Source organism: Triticum aestivum, chromosome 6B (assembly GCF_018294505.1).
Source record: "Triticum aestivum cultivar Chinese Spring chromosome 6B, IWGSC CS RefSeq v2.1, whole genome shotgun sequence".
Taxonomy (NCBI): Eukaryota; Viridiplantae; Streptophyta; class Magnoliopsida; order Poales; family Poaceae; genus Triticum; species Triticum aestivum.
Genome location: NC_057810.1, coordinates 306,159,500 through 306,182,314, shown reverse-complemented (window position 1 = coordinate 306,182,314; position 22,815 = coordinate 306,159,500).

Genomic DNA, 22,815 nt, shown 5'->3' with positions numbered 1-22,815 from the left:
ATTTTTATAGACTGTACTGTTTTTGACAGATTCTGTTTTTCGTGTGTTGTTTGCTTATTTTGATGCATCTATGGCTAGTATCGGGGGGTATGAACCATAGAGAAGTTGGAATACAGTAGTTTTAACACCAATATAAATAAAGAATGAGTTCATTACAGTAACTTATGTGGTGGTTTTTCTTTTTTGCACTAACAGAGCTTATGAGATTTCCTGTTGAGTTTTGTGTTGTGAAGTTTTCAAGTTTTGGATAAAGATTTGATGGACTATGGAATAAGGAGTGGCAAGAGCCTAAGCTTGGAGATGCCCATGGCACCCTAATATATTCAAGGACAACCAAAAGCCTAAGCTTGGGGATGCCCATGGCACCCCAAGATATTCAAGGACAACCAAAAGCCTAAGCTTGGGGATGCCCCGGAAGGTATCCCCTCTTTCGTCTTCGTCTATCGGTAACTTTACTTGGAGCCATATTTTTATTCACCACATGATATGTGTTTTCCTTGGAGCGTCTTGTATGATATTAGTCTTTGATTTTTAGTTTACCACAATCATCCCTGCTGTACACACCTTTTGGGAGAGACCCACATGATTTGGAATTTATTAGAATACTCTATGTGCTTCACTTATATCTTTTGAGCTAGATAATTTTGCTCTAGTGCTTCAGTTATATCTTTTAGAGCACGGCGGTGGCTTTATTTTGTAGAAATTGTTAATCTCTCATGCTTCACTCATATCATTTTGAGAGTCTTTTAGAACGGCATGGTATTTGCTACGGTTAAAAAATTGGTCCTAGAATGATGGGCATCCAAGTTGGGTATAATAAAAACCATCATAGGAAGTGAATTGGATGCTATGATCAATTTGATGCTTGATAATTGTTTTGAGATATAGAGGTGGTGATATTAGAATCATGCTAGTTGGGTAATTGTGAATTTAAAGAATACTTGTGTTGAAGTTGGCAAGTCCTGTAGCATGCACGTACGGTAAAAGTTGTGTAACACATTCGTTGCATGGGATGCTCTTTTGATTGCCTTCCTTATGAGTGGAGGTCGGGATCACGCGATGGTTAACTCCTACCAACCCTTCCCCTAGGAGCATGCGTAGTAGTACTTTGCTTCGAGGGCTAATAAAACTTTTGCAACAAGTATATGATTTCTTTATTACTAATGTGAGTCCATGGATTATACGCACTCTTACCCTTCCATCATTGCTAGCCTCTTTGGTACCGTGCATTGCCCTTTCTCACCTTGAGATTTGGTGCAAACTTCGCCGGTGCATCCAAACCCCGTGATACGATACGCTCTATCACACATAAACCTCCTTATATCTTCCTCAAAACAGCCACCATACCTACCTATTATGGCATTTCCATAGCCATTTCGAGATATATTGCCATGCAACTTTCCACCATTCCGTTTATCATGACACGCATCATCATTGTCATATTGCCTTGCATGATCATGTAGTTGACATCGTATTTGTGGCAAAGCCACCTTCATGATTTTTCATATATGTCACTCTTGATTCATTGCCCATCCTGGTACACCGCCGGAGGCATTCATATAGAGTCATATCTTGTTCTAGTTTTGAGTTGAAATTTATGAGTTGTAAATAAATAGAAGTGTGATGATCATCATTGTTAGAGCATTGTCCCGTATAAAAAAAGGGAAAGGCCAAAAAGAAAAAAAGACCAGAGAAAAAAAAGAAAGGCCAAGTAAAACAAGGCCCAAAAAAAGAAAAAAAAAGTAAATAATAAAGGGGGACAATCTTACTATCCTTTTCCACACTTGTGCTTCAAAGTAGCACCATGTTCTTCATATAGAGAGTCTCATATGTTGTCACTTTCATATATACTAGTGGGAATTTTTCATTATAGAACTTGGCTTGTATATTCCAACATGGGCTTCCTCAAAATGCCCTAGGTCTTCGTGAGCAAGCAAGTTGAATGCACACCCACTAGTTTCTTTTGTTGAGCTTTCATACATTTATAGCTCTAGTGCATCCGTTGCATGGCAATCCCTACTCCTCATGTTGACATCAATTGATGGGCATCTCCATAGCCCATTGATTAGCCTCATCAATGTGAGACCTTCTCTTTTTTTGTCTTCTCCACACAACCTCCATCATCATATTCTATTCCACCCATAGTGCTATATACATGCTTCACGGTCATGTATTGCGTGAGAGTTGAAAAAAGCTGAAGCGCGTTAAAAAGTATGAACCAATTGCTTGGCTAAAACCAGGGTTGTTCTTGATGGGAGTATTTTGTGTGATGAAAATGAAACATAGCCTAACTATATGATTTTGTAGGGATGAACTTTCTTTAGCCATGTCATTTTGAGAAGACATGATTGCCTTGTTAGTATGCTTGAAGTATTACTATTTCTTATGTCAATATGAACTTTTATTTTGAATCATTTGGATCTGAACATTCATGCCACAATAAAGAAAAACACATTGAGAATTATGCTAGGTAGCATTCCACATCAAAAATTATGTTTTTATCATTTACCTACTCGAGGACGAGCAGGAATTAAGCTTGGGGATGCTTGATACGTCTCCAACGTATCTATAATTTTTTATTGTTCCATGCTATTGTATTACCTGTTTTGGATGTTTATGGGCTTTACTCTACACTTTTATATCATTTTTAAGACTAACCTACTAACCGGAGGCCCAGCATGAATTGTTGTTTTTTTGCCTATTTCATTGTTTCGAAGAAAAGAAATATCAAACGGAGTCCAAATGGAATGAAACCTTCGGGAGCGATCTTTTTGGAACAAACGCAATCCAGGAGACTTGTAGTGGAAGTCAAGCAGCAAACAAGGTGGCCACGAGGGTGCCCGGCGTGCCTAAGGGGGGTGGGCGCGCCCCCACCCTCATGGGCCCCTCGTGGCTCAACCGACCTACTTATTCCTCCTATATATATCCACGTACCCCGAGAACATCCAGGAGCACCAAGAAAAACTATTTCCACCGCCGCAACCTTCTGTATCCGTGAGATCCCATCTTGGAGCCTTTGTCGGCGCTCCGCCAGAGGGGGAATCAACCACGGAGGGCCTCTACATCATCTCCAAGGCCTCTTAGATGAGTTGTGAGTAGTTTACCACAGACCTTCGGGTCCATAGTTATTAGCTAGATGGCTTCTTCTCTCTCTTTGAATCTCAATACAAAGTTCTCCTCGATCTTCTTGGAGATCTATTCGATGTAACTCTTTTTGCGGTGTGTTTGTCGAGATCCGATGAATTGTGGGTTTATGATCAAGTTTATCTATGAGAAATATTTGAATCTCCTCTGAATTCTTTTATGTATGATTGGTTATCTTTTCAAGTCTCTTCGAATTATCAGTTTGGTTTTGCCTACTAGATTGATCTTTCTTACAATAGGAGAAGTCCTTAGCTTTGGGTTCAATCTTGCGGTGTCATTTCCCAGTGGCAGCAGGGGCAGCAAGGCACGTATTGTATTGTTGCCATCGAGGATAAAAAGATGGGGTTTATATCATATTGCTTGAGTTTATCCCTCTACATCATGTCATCTTTCTTAATGTGTTACTCTGCTCTTATGAACTTAATACTCTAGATGCAGGCAGGAGTTAGTCGATGTGTGGAGTAATAGTAGTAGATGCAGAATCGTTTTGATCTAGTTGTTGCGGACGTGATGCCTATATACATGATCATGCCTAGATATTCTCATAACTATGCACTTTTCTATCATTTGCTCGACAGTAATTTGTTCACCCACCGTAATACTTATGCTATCTTGAGAGAAGCCACCAGTGAAACCTATGGCCCCCGGGTCTATCTTTTATCATATAAGTTTCCAATCTACTTTTATTTGCATCTTTTACTTTCCAATCTATATCTTAAAAATACCAAAAATATTTATCTTATCTTATTATCTCTATCACATCTCACTTTTGCAAGTTTCCGTGATGGGATTGACAACCCCTTTATCGCGTTGGTTGCGAGGTTCTTGTTTGTTTGTGTAGGTACAAGGGACTTTTGAGGAGCCTCCTACTGGATTGATACCTTGGTTCTCAAAAACTGAGGGAAATACTTACGCTACTTTGCTGCATCACCCTTTCCTCGTCAAGGGAAAACCAACCCAGTGCTCAAGAGGTAGCACACCTCTCTATGTCTCCATCACACGCACACTGTCTCCACATTGTCCTTCCGCCACAACACACATATGGACACACATACACACGTTCTATCTCAGTCACACACACAAAATCAGTATTAAAAAAATACGGCGCACCTAAAACGTCCAAATCCAAATAAACACGAAGTGGAGTGAAATTTAAATATATGGAAATATTGTAGCATCAAGAACTTTTCCAGGAAAAAAAAGTTGAGTAATATTCGGGGATTGTTTTCGCACACACAAAAAGGTTCGGTGGATGTCCTTCGAGCGCGACACGGTGACACACCGTTCGATCGACCGCGCAGCAGCGGTTCACGCGCTTGCACAGGATTTCGTATCGTGGCTGTGGTAACTAATATAAGCGCCCTCAGTCTAATGTTTACGTGTACTAGTATGGTTTTCTTTTAAGTTTGACCAACCGTATATGAAACTAAACTAAACTCCCATACGCGCACTCATCAATATGCCGTCGCCGGCGTTGCGCATGTCGGCGCCCGCCTGCTCTGGCCAACAATTTCTCGCCCATCATCGCCGTGTCGCCGCCATCCCTGTGCCATGAAGCTGAAGGCTCGCCCGCTCACGTCGTCTGCAGCCCCTCCTTGCAATGTCGCCATACTGCCAACCTCGCGTGCAGCTGATGGAGCTGCATCTATGCATGCAGCATACGAAGAGGAGGATGAGCGCGTGCTCCAGCACGCCGGTGAGGAGGAACTAGCATGTCATTGTCGTCTCCGCCCGTGCGGAGGAGGCGCGCATGGTGGCTGTCTCGGCGGAAGCTGGTCGCGCCCTAACCGATCCCGCAAGCCGGGTGCGAATGTGAAATCTACCTTTGAGACCTTGAATGTCACGTGGATCCTGCAATCTGAAGGAGCAAGTTGGGTCAGTCGACGCTTGTGAGCCGTTGGATGCAACATGGATGGCTAGAAGGGCTTCTTCAACCTCCGAAATTGATGCATTGTTCATCTTCTCAGCCTGCCACACGCCTCACTGCCTGCCGCCGCTGCCCCGCCCTCCCCTGAACCGCTTGCCACCGCCATGCTCCCCCCCCCCCCACCATCCGTTTAACCCGGGGCAGGATCCATTTTTTCGGCGAACTGCATTCCACACCCAACACTCATAAGATAAATCATGGGCACCCTGCCACCCTAATATAGATACTGGGGTAGCTTCTCTGTCGTCTTATTCCTTCGCTCCGTCGAACTTCTTTCACAAATCGACTGACCCAAATTATACTACTAGTACAAACGTATTAAGTACAATAGGAACACGTAGATACGAGCAGTAGTACCAACTGCAAGAAGAACAATAGTAAGACATAGTACTAGTACTACTGTACGTACTAAAGAGTTCAAATAACGAGAAAGAACATAAAGTTCAAATAACGAGAAAGAACATAAACATAGTTCTGCTGGGGGCTCAACACAACACACCCCTGAAATAAAACTAAGCAACTAATCTATTGACACTGCAGTAGAACAAGCATGAGCGACGGCACTGCCACCTTACTCAGAGTCCGAGTCCACATCCTCGCCTTCGTCCTCGTCCCTCTTCCTCTTCCTCTTCGCCAATGCTTCTTTGCTTGAACCAGACACTGGGCTCTGCTTCTTCATCCAACCCTTGTAGATATTTAAACAAAGGTAGGCATCCATTGTTGCGTATGATACGTCCATTTTGCATCATGCTTTTATACCAATATTTATTGCATTATGGGTTATTATTACACGTTATGTCACAATACTTATGGCTATTCTCTCTTACTTTACAAGGTTTACCGTGAAGAGGGAGAATGCCGACAGATGGAATTCTGGCTGGAAAAGGAGCAAATATTGGAAACCTATTCTGCATAGCTCCAAAAATCTTGAAACTCCATAGAAGTCACTTTTGGAATTAATAAGAATTATTGAGCGAAGAAAATATCAGAGGGGGCCCACACCCTGGCCAGGAGGGGGGCCTCCCCTACTGGGCGCGCCTCCTGTCTTCTTGGCCCCCTGATGGCCCTCCGGTGCCCATCTTCTGCTATATGAAGGCTTTTACCCTGGAAAAAATCATAAGCAAGCTTACGGGATGAAACTCCGCCACCACGAGGCGGAACCTTAGTGGAACCAATCTAGGGCTCTGGCGGAGCTGTTTTGCCGGGGAAACTTCCCTCCGGGAGGGGGAAATCATCACCATCGTCATCACCAACTATCCTCTCTTCGAGAGGGGTCACTCTCCATCAACATCTTCACCAGCACCATCTCCTCTCAAAACCCTAGTTCATCTCTTGTATCCAATCTTGTATCAAAACCACAAATTGGTACCTGTGGGTTGCTAGTAGTGTTGATTACTCCTTGTAGTTGATGCTAATTAGTTTACTTGGTGGACGATCATATGTTCATATCCTTAATGCATATTAATACTCCTCTGATCATGAACATGAATATGCTTTGTGAGTAGTTATGTTTGTTCCTGAGGACATGGGTGAAGTCTTGCTATTAGTAGTCATGTGAATTTGGTATTCGTTCGATATTTTGATGAGATGTACGTTGTCTCTCCTCTAGTGGTGTTATGTGAACGTCGACTACATGACACTTCACCATTATTTGGGCCTAGAGTAAGGAATTGGGAAGTAATAAGTAGATGATGGGTTGCTAGAGTGAGAGAAGCTTAAACCCTAGTTTATGCGTTGCTTCATAAGGGGCTGATTTGGATCCACTAGTTTCATGCTATGGTTAGGTTTACCTTAATACTTCTTTTGTAGTTGCGTATGCTTGCAATAGGGGTTAATAATAAGTGGGATGCTTGTCCAAGAAAGGGCAGTACCCAAGCACCGGTCCACCCACATATCAAACTATCAAAGTACCGAACGCGAATCATATGAGCGTGATGAAAACTAGCTTGACGATAATTCTCATGTGTCCTCGGGAGCGCTTTTATCATTATAAGAAATTGTCCAGGCTTGTACTTTGCTACAAAAAGGATTGGGCCACCTTGCTTCACTTTAGTTACTTTCATTGCTTGTTACCCGTTACAAATTATCTTATCACAAAACTATCTATTACCTACAATTTCAGTGCTTGCAGAGAATACCTTACTGAAAACCGCTTGTCATTTCCTTCTGCTCCTCGTTGGGTTCGACACTCTTACTTATCGAAAGGACTACGATAGATCCCCTATACTTGTGGGTCATCAAGACTGTTTTCTGGCGCCATTGCCGGGGAGTGAAGCGCCTTTGGTGAGTGGAACTTGGTAAGGAAACATTTATATAGTGTGCTGAAATTTTCTGTCACTTGTTACTATGGAAACTAATCCTTTGAGGGGCTTGTTCGGGGTATCTTCATCCCGACCAGTAGAGCAAAGAATTTCTCCTCAACCAACGAAACCTACTGAAAATGTTTACTTTGAGATTCCTTCGGGTATGATAGAGAAACTGCTAGCTAATCCCTTTGCGGGAGACGGAACATTACATCCCGATTTACACCTTATCTTTGTGGATGAAGTTTGTGGATTATTTAAGCTTGCAGGTATTCCCAATGATGTTGTCAAAAGGAAGGTCTTCCCTTTATCTTTGAAGGGAGACACATTGACATGGTATAGGCTATATGATGATACCAGATCTTGGAACTATAAATGATTGAAGGTGGAATTTCACCATAGGTTCTATCCTATGCATCTTGTTCATCGTGATCATAATTACATATATAATTTTTGGCCTCCCGAAGGAGAAAGCAGCGCTCAAGCTTGGGGGAGGCTTAAGTCAATGTTATATTCATGCCCCAATCATGAGCTCTGAAGAGATATGATTATTCAAAAAGATTATGCTCGGCTTTCTTTGAATGATCGCACCATGCTCGATACTTCCTGTGCTAGTTCTTATATGCTGAAGACTACCGAATTCAAGTGGGATTTATTGGAAAGAATTTAAACGCAACTCTGAAGATTGGGGTTCCGACGATGGTAAGGAGTCAGGTATAACACCTAAGTTTGACTGTGTTAAATCTTTTATGGATACCGATGCTTTTCGTGGATTTAGTGCTAAATATGGACTTGACTCTGAGATAGTAGCTGCTTTTGGTGAATCTTTTGCTACTCACGTTGATCTCCCTAAGGAGAAGTGGTTTAAATATAATCCTCCCACTGAAGTAAAAGTAGTTGCACCTATTACAGTTGAAGAAAAGACTATCACTTATAATGATCCTATTGTTCCTACTACTTATGTTGAGAAACCACCTTTTCCTGTTAGGATAAAGGATCATGCTAAAGTTTCAACTATTGTTCGTAAGAGTAATACTAGAACTTATACACCCCCTGAGCAAATCAAAGTTGAACCTAGTATTGCTATGGTTAAAGATCTCTTGGATGATAATATAGATGGGCATGTTATTTATTTCTGTGGTGAAACTGCTAATATTGCTAGACCAGATGCTAAGATACATAGACCTGTTGTAGGCATGCTTGTTATTTCTGTTAAAATAGGAGATCATTGTTATCATGGATTATGTGATATGGGTCCTATTGCTAGTGCAATACCCTTTTCCTTATATAAAGAAATTATGCATGATATTGCACCCGCTGAAATGGAAGATATTGATGTTACTATTAAGCTTGCCAATAGGGATACTATTAAGCCATTTGGGATTGTTAGAGATGTTGAACTCTTGTGTGGGAAACTTAAATATCCTGCTGATTTTCTTGTTCTTGGTTCCCCACAAGATGACTTTTGTCCTATTATATTTGGTAGAACCTTCTTGAATACTGTTAATGCTAGACTGTGAAAAGGATATTGTTACAATTGGCTTAGGGGGTATGTCTCATGAGTATAATTTTGTTAAGTTTCATAGACAACCCCGTGATAAAGAATCACCTAGTAAGGATGAGATTATTGGTCTTGCTTCTATTGTCATGCCTCCTACTGATCCGTTGGAACAATATTTGCTAGACCATGAAAATGATATGTTTATGGATGAAAGAAGGGAAATAGATAAAGTATTCCTTCAACAGGGTCCTATTCTGAAACACAACTTACCTGTTGAAATCCTAGGGGATCCCCCTCCACCCAAGGGTGATCCCGTGTTTGAGCTCAAACCATTACCTGATAATCTTAAATATGCTTATCTTGATGAAAAGAAAATATATCCTATTATTATTAGTGCTAACCTTTCAGAGCAAGAAGAGGAGAGATTATTGAAAACTCTGAAGAAGCACCGTGCTGCTATTGGATATACTCTGGATGATTTTAAGGGCATTAGTCCCACTCTATGCCAACACAAAATAAAAGTGGAGAAAGATGCCAAACCTGTTAGAGATCCTCAACGACGGTTAAATCCTTAGATGAAAGAAGTGGTAAGAAAGGAGATACTAAAGCTCCTTGAGGCAAGTATAATTTATCCCGTTGCTGATAGTGATTGGGCAAGTCATGTCCATTGCGTTCCCAAGAAAGGAGGTATTACTGTTGTTCCTAATGATAAAGATGAATTGATCCCGCAAATAATTATTATAGGTTATGGGATGGCAATTGATTTCCGTAAATTAAATAAAGCTACTAAGAAAGATCATTACCCTTTACCTTTTATTGATCAAATGCTAGAAAGACTATCCAAACATAGACATTTCTACTTTCTAGATGGTTATTCTGGTTTCTCTCAAATACCTGTGTCAGCGGAGGATCAATCAAAAACTACTTTTACTTGCCCTTTCGGTACTTTTGCTTATAGACGTATGCCTTTTGGTTTATGTAATGCACCTGCTACGTTTCAAAGATGCATGATGGCTATATCCTCTGACTTTTGTGAAAAGATTTGTGAGGTATTCATGGATGACTACTCCGTTTATGGATCCTCTTTTGATGATTGCTTGAGCAACCTTGATCGAGTTTTGCAGAGATGTGAAGACACTAGTCTCGTCTTGAATTGGGAAAAGTGCCACTTTATGGTTAATGAAGGCATTGTCTTGGGGCATAAGATTTTTGAGAAAGGTATTGAAGTTGATAAAGCTAAAGTTGATGCTATTGAAAAGATGCCATGTCCCAAGGACATAAAAGGTATAAGAAGTTTCCTTGGTCATGCCGGTTTTTATAGGAGGTTCATTAAGGACTTTTCTAAAATATCTAGGCCTCTGACTAATTTATTGCAAAAAGATATTCCTTTTGTCTTTGATGATGATTGTGTAGAAGCATTTGAAATACTTAAGAAAGCTTTGATCACTGCACCTATTGTTCAGCCACCTGATTGGAATTTACCCTTTGAAATTATGTGTGATGCTAGTGATTATGTTGTAGGTGTTGTTCTAGGGCAAAGAGTTGATAAGAAATTAAATGTTATCCAGTATGCTAGTAAAACTCTTGACACTGCCCAAAGAAATTATGCTACTACTGAAAAAGAATTCTTAGCAGTCGTATTTGCATGTGAAAAGTTTAGACCTTACATTGTTGATTCTAAAGTTACTATTCACACTGATCATGCTGCTATTAAATATCTTATGGAAAAGAAAGATGCTAAGCCTAGACTTATTAGATGGGTTCTCTTGCTCCAAGAATTTGATTTACATATTATTGATAGAAAGGGAGCTGAGAACCCCGTTGCAGACAACTTGTCTAGGTTAGAGAATGTTCTTGATGACCCACTACCTATTGATGATAGCTTTCCTGATGAACAATTAACGGTCGTTATTGCTTCTCGTACTACTCCTTGGTATGCTGATTATGCTAATTACATTGTTGCTAAATTTATACCACCTAGCTTCGCATACCAGCAAAAGAAAAAGTTCTTTTATGATTTAAGACATTACTTCTGGGATGACCCACACCTTTACAAAGAAGAAGTAGATGGTGTTATTAGACATTGTGTACCTGAGCATGAACGGGAACAGATCCTACGCAAGTGTCACTCCGAACCATATGGAGGACACCACGCTGGAGATAGAACTGCACATAAGGTATTGCAATCCGGTTATTATTGGCCTACTCTCTTCAAAGATGCCCGTGAGTTTGTCTTGTCTTGTGATGAATGTCAAAGGATTGGTAATATTAGTAGACGTCAAGAAATGCCTATGAATTATTCTCTTGTTATTGAACCGTTCGATGTTTGGGGCTTTGATTATATCGGACCTTTTCCTGCCTCTAATGGTTACACACATATTTTAGTTGTTGTTGATTATGTTACTAAGCGGGTAGAAGCTATTCCAACTAGTAGTGCTGATCATAACACCTCTATTAAGATGCTTAAAGAAGTTATTTTTATGAGGTTTGGAGTCCCTAGATATCTTATGACTGATGGTGGTTCACACTTTATTCATGGTGCTTTTCGTAAGATGCTTGCTAAGTATGATGTTAATCATAGAATTGCATCTCCTTATCACCCGCAGTCTAGTGGTCACGTAGAATTGAGCAATAGAGAGCTCAAATTAAATTTGCAAAATACTGTGAATAGATCTAGAAAGAATTGGTCCAAGAAACTTGATGAAGCATTATGGGCCTATAGAACTGCATATAAAAATCCTATGGGTATGTCTCCGTATAAGATGGTTTATGGAAAAGCATGTCACTTACCTCTTGAACTTGAACATAAAGCATATTGGGCTATTAAAGAGCTCAACTATGACTTCAAACTTGCCGATGAGAAGAGGTTATTTGATATTAGCTCACTTGATGAATGGAGAACCCAAGCCTATGAGAATGCCAAGCTGTTCAAAGAAAAAGTTAAACGATGGCATGACAAAAGAATACAAAAGCGTGAGTTTAACGTAGGTGATTGTGTGTTGTTATTCAACTCTCGTTTAAGATTTTTTGCAGGAAAACTTCTCTCTAAATGGGAAGGTTCTTATGTTATCGAGGAGGTCTATCGTTCCGGGGCCATAAAAATCAACAACTTCAAAGGCACAAGACCGAGGGTGGTGAACGATCAAAGAATCAAACAATATATCTCAGGTAATCCTATCAATGTTGAAACTAATATTATTGAAACCGTAACCCCGGAGGAATACATAAGGGACACTTTCCAGAATGTCTAAGACTCCGAAAAGGAATAGGTATGTGGTACAGTAATTAAACCGACCCCAAAACAGTTCTAATGGCATTTTTTCTCCGTTTTTGAATATTTAAGAATTTTGGAAAGCAAGAAGTAATATGGGAAGGACACGAGGCCTCCACGAGGGTGGAGGGCGTGCCCCCTATCTCATGGTCACCTCGTGTGCCTGCCAGACTCCATTTTCTTGCACATTACTTATTTTGGCTGGTAAAAAATTCATTATATAACCTCTCGAAGGTTTTGACCACCGTATCACACAAAAATCTTCTGTTTTCGTTTCGAGCTGTTTCTGCCGCAGGTTAGAGCAAATATGTCGTCCCAAGATTCGGAGGGAGAAAGCTATGTGGCTGATTACCTTGTAGACCCTAAGTTCTACGGGGACTTGGAACATTCCGGCTGGATCACTGAAGAAGAGGAAGACTACGAGCCTAAGGGAAAGGAGGAGACGAGCTCAGATAAGGATGAAGTCCCACTACCTCAACCTAGGGACATGCATGTGGAGTTTAAAAAGTCAAGCCTCCCTGATAGAGCAAAGAAGCCAAAGATCGAGTTTATCCCTTTTCGTCTCTTGCAGGAAAACAAACAGGAACTATGCAAAAGAATATTAAGCCTTGAGCAAGAGATCGACGATCTTAAGGAGCAAAATACTATACTCAAGCATAAATTGAGGAAGAAGTCTACATCATCAACAACTCCTTCTTCACCACCTCCGAAGACATAATCACATCAGTATGGGCACTCCCCTTGGCAAGTGCCAAGCTTGGGGGAGGTGCCCCGGTATCGTATCACCATCACACTCCTATCTTTACCGTTTTTCTTAGTTCGATCGTTTTAGTAGTATCTTGATCTAGTAGATTGAAGTTTTGGTATGAAGTAGTTTTGAGTTTTGCTTTCTAATCTCTTTATGTAATCGAGTCCATGAGCTATCTATAATAAAGATTAGTGTTGAGTCAAGGGCTTTGCTATCTTGTTATGATCTTGAGAAAATAGAAAGAACAAAAAGAATAAAAGAGTTCATATTGATCTTATGGATAGTAATGACTTCACATATAAAGAGTATGAGGAATAAAAGTTGTTGAGAGTTGACAAACGCAGTTTTGGTCATCATTGCAATTAATAGGAAGTGATAAGGAAAGAGAGGTTTTCACATATAAATATACTATCATGGACATCTTTTATGATAGTGAGCACTCATTAAAGTATGACATGCTAAAGAGTTGATGTTGGACAAGGAAGACAACGTAATGGTTTTTGTTTTCTCACATCTTAGTTAAAGTATATAGTCATGGATCTTCCGAACATGTTGAGCTTGCCTTTCCCCCTCATGCTAGCCAGAAATTTCTTGCACCAAGTAGAGATACTACTTGTGCTTCCAAATATCCTTAAACCCAGTTTTGCCATGAGAGTCCACCATACCTACCTATGGATTGAGTAAGATCCTTCAAGTAAGTTGTCATGTTGCAAGCAATAAAAATTGCTCTCTAAATATGTATGACTTATTAGTGCGGAGAAAATAAGCTTTATACGATCGTGTGATATGGAAGTAATAAAAGTGACGGACTGCATAATAAAGGTTCATATCACAAGTGGCAATATAAAGTGACGTTCTTTCGCATTAAGATTTTGTGCATCCAACCCTAAAAGCACATGAAAACCTCTGCTTCCCTCTGCGAAGGGCCTATATTTTACTTTATGTCTTTTACTTTATGCAACAGTCAAGGTGATCTTCACCTTTCCCATTTTCATTTTATCCTTTGGCAAGCACCTCGTGTTGGGAAGATCCTGATATATATATCCAATTGGATGTAAGTTAGCATGAACTATTATTGTTGACATCACCCAAAGGTGAATACATTGGGAGGCAACACAATAAGCCCCTATCTTTCTCAGTGTCCGATTAAAACTCCATAACCATTAGTATTGCATGAGTGTTAGCAATTGTAGAAGACTATATGATAGTTGAGTATGTGGACTTGCTGAAAAGCTCTATTCTTGACTCTTTCTGATGTTATGATAAATTGCAATTGCTTCAATGACTGAGATTATAGTTTGTTAGTTCTCAATGAAGTTTATGTTCCATACTGACATTGTGAGTAGATTGTTACTTGAGTATGAGAAATCATATGACAAAATCTATATATGTCGCTGTTATAAGAATGATCATGATGCCCTCATGTCCGTATTTTATTTTTATCGACACCTCTATCTCTAAACTTGTGGACATATTTTTCGATTTCGGCTTCCGCTTGAGGACAAGCGAGGTCTAAGCTTGGGGGAGTTGATACATCCATTTTGCATCATGCTTTTATACCAATATTTATTGCATTATGGTCTGTTATTACACGTTATGTCACAATACTTATGGCTATTCTCTCTTATTTTACAAGGTTTACCATGAAGAGGGAGAATGTCGGCAACTGGAATTCCAGCTGGAAAAGGAGCAAATATTGGAAACCTATTCTGCACACCTCCAAAAATCCTGAAACTCCACGGAAGTCACTTTTGGAATTAATAAGAATTATTGAGCGAACAAAATACCAAAGGGGGCCCACATCCTGGCCAGGAGGGTCGCCCCCCCCCTACTGGACGTGCCCCCTGTCTCCTAGGCCCCCTGGTGGCCCTCCGGTGCCCATCTTCTGCTATATGAAGGCTTTTACCCTAGAAAAAATTATAAGCAAGCTTACGGGATGAAACTCAGCCGCCACGAGGCGGAACCAATCTAGGGCTCCAGCGGAGTTGTTCTGCCAGGGAAACTTCCCTCCGGGAGGGAGAAATCATCACCATCGTCATCACCAATGATCCTCTCTTCGAGAGGGGGTCAATCTCCATCAACATCTTCACCAGCACCATCTCCTCTCAAAACCCTAGTTCATCTCTTGTATCCAATCTTGTATCAAAACCACAAATTGGTACCTATGGGTTGCTAGTAGTGTTGATTACTCCTTGTAGTTGATGCTAATTGGTTTACTTGGTGGAAGATCATATGTTCAGATCCTTAATGCATATTAATACTCCTCTGATCATGAACTTGAATATGCTTTGTGAGTAGTTACGTTTGTTCCTGAGGACATGGGTGAAGTCTTGCTATTAGTAGTCATGTGAATTTGGTATTTGTTCGATATTCTGATGAGATGTATGTTGTCTCTCCTCTAGTGGTGTTATGTGAACGTCGACTACATGACACTTCACCATTATTTGGGCCTAGAGGAAGGCATTGGGAAGTAATAAGTAGATGAAGGGTTGCTAGAGTGAGAGAAGCTTAAACCCTAGTTTATGTGTTGCTTCGTAAGGGGCTGATTTGGATCCACTAGTTTCATGCTATGGTTAGGTTTACCTTAATACTTATTTTGTAGTTGCGGATGCTTGCAATAGGGGTTAACCATAAGTGGGATGTTTGTCCAAGAAAGGGTAGTACCCAAGCACCGGCCCACCCACATATCAAATTGTCAAAGTACCGAACGCAAATCATATGAGCATGATGAAAACTAGCTTGACGATAATTTCCATGTGTCCTCGGGAGCGCTTTTCTCATTATAAGAAATTGTCCAGGCTTGTCCTTTGCTACAAAAAGGATTGGGACACCTTGCTGCACTTTATTTACTTTCATTGCTCGTTACCTGTTACAAATTATCTTATCACAAAACTATCTGTTGCCTACAATTTAAGTGCTTGAAGAGAATACCTTACTGAAAACCGCTTGTCATTTCCTTATGCTCCTCGTTGGGTTCGACACTCTTACTTATCGAAAGGACTACAATAGATCACCCATACTTGTGGGTCATCAGCGTACAGGATGTGATCTTCATCTAATGTCTTTGACTCCCATGCATGATGAAACTCGTGATGAGGTTTCTTCAGTTTAGCGTACGAAGGATCAATCATGGATGCTACCAGGGTCAACATTGAAGGCTGAGAGGAGGACACCAGGCTTGCCTTCTGGAGATCAAAGAGCTGGCCTACGACAAGGCCTATCCGACCCAGGACATCCCTATCGTTCCTGAAGTATACAGTAACGAATTTCACTCTTTCGTCCTTGAGGAAGTTCTTAAAATCCTGGCACTCAACGTCGGCATGGCATATGTGGTAGGCCAAGCACACGTTATATACGCAAACCTGGATCACAACGGGCTTCTTCTTCTCTGCCTCCTTTAGAATCTTCTCTCTTTCCAGGACTGTGGTGTACTCAACATCTAGCCCAGCGACCCATTCATCCTTTGAACTGTTGAACATGCGTAGGAAGCGAGCAAGGCATGCTTTCACCGTCGGAGATCCACATGTGTAGATGATGATGAACTCATCGCCGGTGATGGCTCTAACCTGGTACTCAGCGGCGACCATGGAGACTTGGGAGGCCATGGATTTTGGAGGAGGGTTAGGAGAAGTTGATCTGGTGTAATGTGAAAGGACGGGACGAGTGGGAGCAAACTGTTGTAAGGTAGTAGTAGAAGACGGGGACGAGTAGGACATGCGAACGGCGTGGGGTTGTTGGCTTGCCCGGTGGATAAACAGCTGCAAGCCCCCAAAGATTTCTCGAGTACTATGCGAGACCCACTAGATGTCATGTCTACTAGACCCATATCGTAGGCCTGACGGTATAGCTTCTGCCTGTTCGCACGCCATGCCGGCGCGTGGATGTAACTTCACTTAATTCCGTCAGTCGCGCCTCCCACGACCTTCGCCTCCCTTGCGCGGTCGCACCCTTTGAGACTTCGACCGGCTATAGATGAGCAATTTTTTTCCTACTCTGCATACATGATACTCCCTCTCATCCTTTTTACTTCCGTCAACCTTGCAAAGTGTTTGACCAAATTTATACTAAAAATATCAATATCTACAATACTGATTATAATGAGTATAAGAACTACATTTTATAATGAGTATAAAAAATATTGATTTTACATTGTGAATGTTGATACATTTTTCTATAAGTTTTGTCAAAGTAGAGGTACATTGACTTCAGACAAAACTTAAATGCACAATGCAGACTAGTTCCTCCGTCCAGGTGCGTGCCATGTCCTATCTAGTCATCACAACAAGGTTAGCTATTAGAGTACTCAAAAAATTTCACCTACTCTTACCAAGATAGAGGCGGTGGAATAGTTTTTGTAGTCTGCAAAAGTACTCAACTAATGTTGTCGTTCTTCACAAAAAAAATGTGTTTACCAATGCATTATCGCATTGCATGCATGCATGAACGCTAGTTACTCTAACCCCTCTCTTCTTTAATTCTTTGCCACATTAGCATGTTTGCTTCCCATGTGCATGATACCAGCTAAGATACCATCATTATGGGCCAGCCTTAATCATTGCATGCAATAATTTAGTGCACCTTGAAATATGAACATGTGTGGGGCGTGTATGTTTTTAATGACTTGAGACTATACGTAGCCCGGCATGCAAGATGACTTATTATGCATCGTTCCCCATACCTGCAGGAAGCCCATTCGTCTCCAAATCTTTTCCTCTCCATGTGTGAAAACAATATGCCTGCTTGACTCTCCTTCTCCCTCTGGTGGTCCCACCACTCCACCCCGTGTGGAAAAAATCTGCATGCATGACTCTCCTCCCCCGCGCTCGTCCAATCCGTTGTGACCAGCAATATTTCCACCCTTTCCCTCCCCCGTAATTTACTCCAACAAATATGCCCGTGTAGTTGTTATGTTAATCACGCAACATATCTTACGGGACGTTGCTTCAGTTACTTAACTGCAGGTGCATTGGGTCACTGACATATGGGCCCAACAGGGGTCCGGCCCACATGTTAGTGACGAACTGGACCTGCATTTAAGTCAATGCAGCTCAGTCCATATCTTACGTAGGTGTGCCATTGCTCGCTATAAATATTGTGCCTCCCACGGCATTCAAAAGTACGCTCATGTTCATCGTTATCTCCACCCCCTCCCTCTCACGTCGACCACCATGGCATAGCCCCTCCCAAGCCCTAGGCGCCCCTCGGTACACCGCGCAGACAGTCATGCGTCGCATTCCGTTCCTCGCCACCACTAGTCGAGGAGGACGCGTCGATGTTCCACTCCTCGCCGCGACGCGTGGAGGTGGACGCGTCGGCATTCCCAATCTCGCCAGCACGCGCGTCGGAGGACGCGTCGGCTCCACGCTACAAGGAGAATGTCGCGCCGCCCGTCGAGCCCCCCAGCCTTAAGGAGCTTTGGAAAGAAATGGATGTCGCCTTGTGGGAGGCTTTGCCTCCGACAGAGCACGCCAAAATAGAGGCAGAGAAGAAGGCCGAGGAAGAGAAGCGCGCCGCGGGGCAAGATGCCTGGCAGGCCTATGTCGCGTCCGAGAGAGTCAGGCAATTGGCTCTTTGGCAGAAGGCTCGTGCGAGGGCCCTGAGGGTGGCGGAGGATGCCCGTGCCAAAGCCCTGAGTGCAGTCGGGCCCAGGCGCCTCATCTATGCTTGGCGATATGTGGATCGGGTGCACGCTTCGAGCGAGGAGGAGTTCCTCTTGGCGCCAAATCACCACACCAGTGAAATCACGCTCGCCCGCCGGCAAGCCGCCACTCAGCACCTCGCGAGTTGCGAGGCTGAGGAAGAGGCATTGTGTCAGCGCACTGGGAAACGGCCGCGCACCAGGGCACTCATGGCGCGCCGCAAGCGCTCCTGCGAGCGTCGTGGCTTTTAGTAGGAGTATAATTTAGTTTCGTAAGGCGATCTCATTAGTTTTGGGACGCAAATGATAAATCCCGAACATTTGGGAATTATTAGTGTCCTTAATTAAGTATGTAAAAGGGAAAGTTTGGAAACCTTGTGTATCCGTACGCATTTTGTAAGTACGTGCATATAGCACAAACTTTACTATATACTATCGCACTACACATCTCTCTCTATATATGCTTGCAGACTGTGCTACTCCCTCCATCCAGGTGAATAAGTCATCTTTGGTTGTCAACCGTGACCAAGAAGGAGGGAATACTTATACACCTAGACAGAGAGAGTACTACTATTACTTATGTACGTGCAAATGCACGTTTTAACATTACGATGCGGTTTTTGTAAAAGTAGAAAAACAACACTAGTCAAGCTTGTGAAACAATTCAATGCAAAACAAATGCAAAAATGCTCATTTGATTGTTTACTTTTAGCTTCCTTCTCTGTGGTTATTTCTCTATCGTACTTTGTACGGAGTATCTCACTAGTCGGAAAGGCATGCAAATGCCCAAACCGCTTCCTACACCTTATATCGATATTTTTGCCTAACAAGTTGTGTCGTGCAATTGGAATTCCAACTTGAGTACTAATACTAGTAGGACTACCAGGGGCCAGTTCTTTTAGGCTTCTAGATTAGTAATCCCATAACTACTACCTCTGTCCTGGTTTATTGGTCCCCATTGTAATCTGTGTCAAATTTTAACCATAACTAATGGAATGTTTGTGCATGTCACATGCACTAACATTTTATCAGTTAAATCTTTGGTCAAAATTTAGCACAAATTACAATGGTGACGAATAAACCAGGACGGAGGTACTAGTAGTAGTTTAGAAGCCCAAATAAATGAGTGAGGCGCCTTAATGTTACTGTCCATTGTGACTAGTCTTATGGGAAAAGCTGGGGAAGAGACGGCTTATTTTTTAAGCCGCCAAAAGAACTGGCCCTAGGAGTAGTAGCTAGGGATACTAGGAGTAGTATCTAGGGATAGAGTGTGCGAGATGAATCGGAGAAAGTAAATGTAGAGAGATGAAATGCAAAAAGACGGAGGGATGTAATGGTTGCTTGTCCGTTTATTTTACCAGGCCACTTATTACTGGGAGTGGTTGGGTTTTGTGATATGATGGCTTTACTATCGCGCCACGAGCGGGGTGAGACTCCCATGCAGCGCCGCCCTCTACACTAGTACTACATTGGTCGTGGTTTATTAGTACCCCATTGAATTTGACAAAAGATTTAACTCAGAAAGTGTTAGTGTGTGTCAACAAAAACTATATCGCTGGATTCATATTTGAACATAGTTTTCAATGATATAATTTTAGGTGACATGCAATAGCATTTATCGTACTATATATAATGTTAGTTCAATTTTGTACTAATCTATAGTAAGGTGCCCATGCATTGCACGGAAGAGTGAAATGCATTGATCGGAGAGTTGTTTATTTTGACAAAGGATGTGGGTGTCATCTCATGTGTAACGGGTATCGATAGGTTTCTTTGGATATTATTTCATCTCTAGAGCTGACAAACATCCGGGTGAAATAGATAAAAAGGTATCTTTTGCAAACAAAAGCGTTCAACTGTTCAACCTGCATCCAAAACTTGTGAAGAAATAACACTTATTGTGCTTTGCAAGAAATGATCTTTAAGAATTAGTTTTTGAGTATCGATTGTTATACATGTTGGCTACAGATGACATGGAACTTTCTTATAGTCAACAGTTGGCTATACTATTAAGTATTAACCATGCCCTTATACACTTAGATGGAGGGATTAAATCAGGATGACTTGGAAGGGGGCAGAGGAGATGTAAGAAATGGTTCATCGTAAGTATTTCACCAGTACTGTAGTAAAAATTCATACATGGAAGATTCTAGATTAAACCATAAATGGATACACTTTTATTCATGCGCGATACTCCAATAGAGCAAGATCATGTATGGAAGTCTCCACATGCTTAGACAGCAGATTACATTGAGCGAAGACTAATGATCAACATTTAACTTGGTAATGCATATGTCCAGGTGAACCTCCTTGGAGTCCCCGTGCACCACATTGGGGGGGGGGGGGGGAATCATACCATGCGTCTTCCATGTCCACATTGGCGGGAAGGTCCCAGCTCGGCACAGTCCTAGTCAACTTCATGTATCCAGTATCGCCGCCCATGTACCTCCGAGGGGTAGTAACAGTGAGCATGCATCGTACATCATTCTCGTGTCAGCGTCAGCGGTGTTGCCCCTGACGCACAGTATAGAGACAGGGCGGTGGCCTGCGCGGGCCTCGCCGGTGCCCACGACCAAGAGGAAAACACTGTCGTCCTCCTCCGAGACTAGCAGACAGCGGTGATCCTCCAGCGACTCTGGCATGGTGAACGGGTAGCACGTCTCATACTTGATGTTCTACGCCAAGGGCCAGTAGTGATCGCCGCACGCCTGCATGAGGTGATGCATGATGTTCGCTGGCGAGCCCTAAATCGGCATCGGGCACTCATAGCGGTAGACGAAGGGCTCCTTGGAGGCATCGACCAGGCCGTCCATGAAACGGGAGTGGCTGTAGCGGACGTTGCGCCAGTTGAATATAGGAGCAAGTTACTACGAGATTTAGTCCAAATAAGCACAAAATAAATCATGACGGCTATAACAGAGATTAAAGTAATCATGTGGACTAGCATAGTAGATGAACAGATAGAATCTAGGACACAGACTCGAAACATGAATTCTACCACGATTTCAAACAGGAAGGACAGAAACACATACGGTGCAACAGGAGCAGCACCATTGGCGTTGAGGTTGTCGTCCATGTCGTTGAGGAAGAGGTTGCCAAGGTCGGGGAAGAAGTCGTCATCGGTGAAGTCATCGTTGGCAGTAGTCGGAAAGTGCACTCCCTAAATTTCAACAGCGTCCGCCAAATGGAGTGCAGGAGGGAGTGGCTGTAGGGAATGTTGCGGCCGCCGAATGGAGCACAGGAGAGCACACGAAGCAGTAGATGGTGCTACTCCCTAAGTCTCTATCTCTACTCTTATCTCTATCTCTACTACTCTTCTTTGTTTTTTATAACAAATCAAATAGTACTACGCCGTTCGTTGCACGCCCGGCTAAACATGCCTCCTCGCCTCCATCAAGCGCCTCCGTTAAACCCGCATGCAAACTGAGAAACCTACTCGGCCCGCGGGAGGAAATTTGTCGGTTGTCGTTGGAGAATAATAGAGTCACGTCCAATCCATTTGAGTTAATTGCATGTATGATTCTCCCACTATAAAAAGTTAATTTCATCCTTAATCTTGTATTCTAGGTACTCTGTGGGTTCCACTGTCAGTACAGTGTACATGACTTGCAGGCTGGCTATAGATTCGTACAAAAAGTTAAAAAGAAACAAATCCATCCTTAATCTTGTATTCTAAGTACTATGTGGGTTCCACTGCCAGTACAGTGTACATGACTTGCAGGATGGCTACAGATTCGTACATAAAGTTCAAAAGGAACAAATCCATCCTTAATCTTGTATTCTAAGTACTCTGTGGGTTCCACTACCAGTACAGTAGCGAAACAAGTATATATTAAAAAAATATAAAAAGCTAAAGTTTAGAACAGAATTTGAACTCAGGTCATCGCGCTGCGAGCATCCGGCCCGGACCAGTACACCAGGTGTTCATTGTAGATAATGCAAGAGATAAACCTTTATAACAATGAGCTCGTCCGTTGCAACGGATCCAAAGTAGAATAATAAATATTCACAAATTTGAAAGAAAATAGTTTAGTTTTGATATACATATCACTAAAAATATCTTATGTTTCACTCCAAATATATTCTCTGGGTTGTTTTGATGAAGTAAGGGAGGAATGTGGTTAGTTTCAAGATACTAAGGGGTTTTGTGTAAACTAGATCAAAGAAGTGAGAATTGTTGCAAAAGGCCACAACTTACATCACAGCCGTTAGATGCAGATCTAATGGTCAGAAATGGCGGATGGCAGACACACCATCATCACCAACTCAGTCTTTTATAGGAG